Raw genomic sequence first — 5289 nt, forward strand, 5'->3', positions numbered from 1 at the left:
ATGTTAACGAAAAGTGTTAGTGTCTAACTTTTCTTTTTATTTATTTGTTTATTTGTTTAATAATATAGTATAAAACTATAGGAACTATAAATTGGACATTGACTACTCGTTATGGTTCTAGATTGAAAGATTGGGATAGACTCTTCAAACTAAAATCTAATACCTATAACATTTGAAACGTCCTCTAAGCTTAGGTGAACTTTTTTGTCACTTTTTCCCTGTCCTTAATGTAACTTTTTGGTAGTATGAAATTATGATTAAAAAATTTGACGCTGCTAGAGATGACTTTGTTATTCAATTGGAGTCCTATCCTAAAAGAAATGGGAATAGAGATAGACAGAGGTTAATTTTGTACCGATTACAGGAGAAGTTTTGGAATTGATTTAGATGAGTACTTTTCATGCATCTTTTTAGTTTTATGAATTTATTCACTTCTATCAAATAGTTTGTGAATAATTTTGTATTTTTGCAGTTAAAAGAAGTTAATTTTCAAAGCTCAGAAGATCTCTTTTGGATAGACAATAAAAAATTAAAAATTGCTTTTATTTTTTAGTTTCTTCTATTTGTAAAATAGTTTAAATATGATGCATTTTTATGCAAGTTGACAAATATTAATCGAAAAAATTATTTTTTATGGGATCCGTAAGAGATTTGGAAGTTATGCAGAAATAATTTTTTGATATGCCGCTAAAATTTTTTTCCAAAGATAGATAACCCTCTAAACTTTAAAAATATACAGAATTCAGATTTTAGAAAGTTACACTTGAGGCAAGTTCTTGTGTAAATTTTTTTATAGCTTTTTTTATGCTCGAGTATATGAAGGTTGTCAAAATATTTAAGATATTGCATATTCATGTATAATAACAATATATGGAATATATATCAATATCTTCATATAGTGATATAAATTGCTTTCTATTGTCTATGCAGGTGGAGGAAAAACTAGCGTTGAAATTTGCTCTTTGTTATGATTTTTAGAACTTGTAAAATATTGTCAAAAAACTTAAAACTGGTAGATGTGACTATCATTTTCTGGAGATCATGGCATGTCCTTCACGTATTGTATTTTTTCTTTCCATCTCCAATGTTTTTTTTTATAGAGCTTTTATTTATATGTTGATTTAACATATTACTGATTTTAAGCAGATTACTTGAATGACGGAGGTTAAATTAAACCAAAGAAAGGACAATCTTTCAAAGAATTGAGTTAATTGTTAGAAACTATTTACATGGAAAATGTAAGAACTGTTGCAAATTTGTCATTAGTTTTCATGAATGATATAATTGTGGAGTATTGTAATTTAAGTTTGTTTTGCATTTATCTTCTTACAACATTTCTAAATCAGTGAAAGACTAAATTTCTATATATGTTAGGTTCGTGTAGCGGAATAGTTCGATAATGTAAGACCCAAAACCTTTGAAAAAGGGCTATCATTAGCTAATTTCAAATTCAGTGTTTCTGTAGCTTTAATTTCAGAAATTTCTTTATTAAAGAAAATTAAAGCGAGTTTTGATTTATTGAATTTGAGATAAGTTATGATTATTATCCAATTTGATAATTATTGGATTATTTGCTATAATTATATTATAAAGTTGATAGTTGTGAAATAATAAGGATTTTTATATGATTTGGATTAAATAATTAATATTTTAAATATTAATACTGTTACTTTGGAAAATAAAGGGTTTAATTATATTATTTCTAATTATTTTGATTTGGGCATTTTATGGAAAATAATTTGTACAATTGATGATCAAATAGTATTTTTCTATATGTAATTAGTATGGAATTTAATTTGGATTTCAATTACTATATTACCCCATAATTTTATTAAAAAATTACCTAAACTACCCCTAACCCTAAAAACCCTAACCCAGTTAACCTTTCCCTCTAACCCTACAGCCACAAAACCCTCCCCCAACAACCAGCAGCAGCAACGCTGCAATGGAAAAGGAAAACAGAGGCAAAATCAGGGATAGGGGAAGAAGGGAGAAGCAGGGAAGGGAGATCCGAGAGGGGAGGAGGGCGACGCAGCCGCCGAGCCCGTCACTGTGCCGATTCGTCGCGCGAGGAGCTCGTGCCGTCGCCGGCTGAGCTGGGGTTCAACCACCATGCCCAGCCGTGCTTGCGTCGCCGGCGCCGCCTCGGTTGGAACTGTCGCCGTCAAAAAGGGGTCAGGACGCCGGAGGTGTCACTGCGGGAGAAGAAAGTTGCATCTCTGTGATTCTGACCCCTAGGGATGGTTCTGTGACTTCCGGGACCACCGCTGGAGCTCCGGGCTGAGCTTCTGCCACTTGAGACACTGCTGCCGTCGCCGGAAAAGTATGCCTGTAAGGGTTTCGAACTTGGTTTTCGTTTCTTGTGGGATTATGGGAGTTTTATTGTCGCGGCATGTTGGTTTCAGTCACTATCGCCGGAGTCCGGTCGCCGCTGCTGCTTGAGGTGGCTGCCGGGGCTACCGCCAAACCGGTTCAGAGGCCGTTGCTATTTTTGTTTTCGTATTACAGTAAGTATTTTACGTTTCGAAAACCTCCGCGTTAATGTCCTGTTATGTATATTAAGGTCTTTGCGGTATTAATGTGTTAGGAGTTAGAATCCGGTTTGCTTATGCCGCTTGTAGCTGTTTCTGCTTTTGAGAGAGCAAGCAGAGCCAAGGTTTTGATTGCCGGTGATTTCGGGCCGAGCAAAAAGGAGTCAGTTAACGAGTTTGGGATGTAGTTTCAACGTGTTGAGGTAGGGGCGCTTTCCAAAAACTATATTTTGTGTATTGGAATTATTACATATGGATACTGGTGCGAGATATTGTGTATTTGGTGATTGTATCTGCCTTATGTATTATTTGATTGACTCGAATGACTATGGATGTTGGTTTGGTTGAATTGTTGTGCGGCTTTCTGAAATGTAATGTCTGAAGTTGATTCTTTAAAGATTTGAGATATGAGTTTAATCCGTTGAGGATTGGTTTGAATTGATTCAATTATTTTGATGATGTGAAAGATAGAATACTCTTGAAATTCAGCCTAGGTTGCTTAAATTGATTTGGTTTTGATAAATGATTTAATGCTGAACCGATTCTTTAAAGCTTTGAAAAGGAGTTGATTCAGTTGATATTGGTGTGATTTTGAAACGGTTTTCTTGAGATATGCCAATGAGGCGACTGTTGGATTTAGCTTGATTTTGAATTGATTTTGGATTCTAAACTGTTGAAAAGGATTGTGGAACGGTTTAGTGGGGACCCGAACCGGGTGGCAAAGTCCAAGTTTTAGGGGAGGTGCTGCCGAAATTTCTATAAAATCCGAGTCTTTATTGAATGTTGTCTGGAAAAATGATGAGTTAAAGACTTCTACTATTTTACTTGAATTATCAAGAAAAGAATGATTCATGCTTTTGAAATGAATTATTAAAGAGGAAATTGTGATTCAGTCTTGCTTCTTAAGAAAGGCATTGTATCTCTTTCAGAAGAAAGTTATTTAGATGAGACTTGTGTTTTAAAGCTGTTTGGATGTGAAAAGGGTTTATGCCTTTGAATTTGACTTGGGGGTTTTAATTAAAGAAGTTTCAATGACTTTGAAAGAACCTGAGTGTCTATTGACAAGTTTCATTTTGAAATGTTTTGAGAAAGGTTTTAAGTACTCTTTGAATTTTGAATTCTTGCAAGACTAAAACAATTTTTAACAGTTGAAACGTTTTAGAATTTGTCATGGGGGTTAAAGCTGGTTTTGCCTAAGTAAAGGAAACGGCTTTGAAGGAAGTAAATGATTACGTGACTCGGTTTGGCTTAGATCTTATTTTATTACTGACTTTACTTTTATTGTAAACCGTTGTTTTTGAAAAGAGGCATAAGACGGTTATGAATCACTGGTGCGGTTATCTTCATGTATCCTATTACAGTAATTCCCAAAAACCCTCTACTGAGAACCCTTTCGAGGATGATGTTCTCTCCCCCCTACATTTTTCCCCTTTCAGGATATGGGCGCAGAAGTTACGAAGAGCTTATTTAATTGTTGTTGTGATGCCCTGTATCGTTTTAGTTATAGTTTATTGTACCCTCGCCTTTATCTTGATATATTCTGTAAGAGGGATAGGAAATTGTATTGGATTATGCTTGTAATAATATTTATATATATGTATGTATATATATATATATGTATGTACTCTTTATGAGTTTCTGTAAGTTGTATGGATGTACGTTGTATATCAAAAGTATTTTTGGGAGCGGTATTGCGGTTTAAAATTTCAAACAGGCTCATATTTTAATATTAATTAGTATAAGTGTCGTCGTAATATCCGAGCTATCAGAGTTGCGCAGCCGAAAGCGTTGTCTTTGGTAGTCAGGGTGTTACAGATAACCCCGTCTTAAGAGGCTTATATGAGAAATGGCTCGAGCAGCTTGGCTTCGATAAAGCCAAGAGATACTTTCACACGCAGTACCATCCCATCGAGAAAAATATTACTTTTCAATTGCATAATTGGTGAGAAAATTTTAGAAGTGAAGTTTGAATAGAAATGGAATTAAAAGGAACAGAACCTTTTTTTCAGTATTTTTTTCAATTAATTTTGTAGTATCTGAATGGCCATCATCATTCAATTTTAGTAGAAGGCAGATTTTTTTTTTATGTAAATATAATTTACATCCTCTATATTTATACCAACCCTAGTTAGCACCAGTAAATCTTGTATTGTATACTCTTTTTCATATTAAGTCTTAAGTCTTAATCCAATTAGATTGCAAATGAAAAAATCACTCAAATATTTGTTTAGTTTTTTTCTTGGAACCACTATTATTTGTGGGATATAAATTTGTTAATAATTTCAATGTGTAGATAACTAAACATACTGCTTTGTATGTTATTCCAACACTTTTTACGGTTTATTCCATGTATTAACTTATAATGACAGTTGAGTTTAGTGACATTGAAATGAAAGTAACTTTTTTTAGTGTTGATTTTTTATCGTTGTGTTTATATAAAGGTGATGAATTTTATTTAAATGTGGAAAGTAAGAAACTAAGTAAATCTTGACTATAGAGTCGAATAAGAGGCTATGGGTCTTATGTTACTCTTTGTTGTAAGCTTCTTTAATTGATGTGTATAAAATTTTATTAAATTTAAACTGTTTTTAAATAGAGATAATCTTTTTTTATATTTTAATATTCACTAATTTATTAAATATATATATAATAATTAATTTAGTAGATAATTTTTTGTGTACACATAATATTTTTTATTAATTTGTGATAAAAAAAAATTGCATAGATAAACTTTTGATTCCCGTAATAGACACATGAT

The 5289-nt window shown here is 32.8% G+C and overlaps 1 long non-coding RNA gene and 1 pseudogene across 1 annotated transcript; both read left to right on the forward strand.

The window, feature by feature from the left end:
* On the forward strand, window positions 1–4477 carry LOC107646659 (annotated as a pseudogene).
* On the forward strand, window positions 2419–4004 carry LOC110263233. The gene is made up of 2 exons (XR_002348487.1): window positions 2419–2734; window positions 3968–4004. It is a non-coding gene; the product is annotated as an uncharacterized LOC110263233 (long non-coding RNA).

This window comes from Arachis ipaensis, chromosome B06 (assembly GCF_000816755.2).
Source record: "Arachis ipaensis cultivar K30076 chromosome B06, Araip1.1, whole genome shotgun sequence".
Classification (NCBI taxonomy): Eukaryota; Viridiplantae; Streptophyta; class Magnoliopsida; order Fabales; family Fabaceae; genus Arachis; species Arachis ipaensis.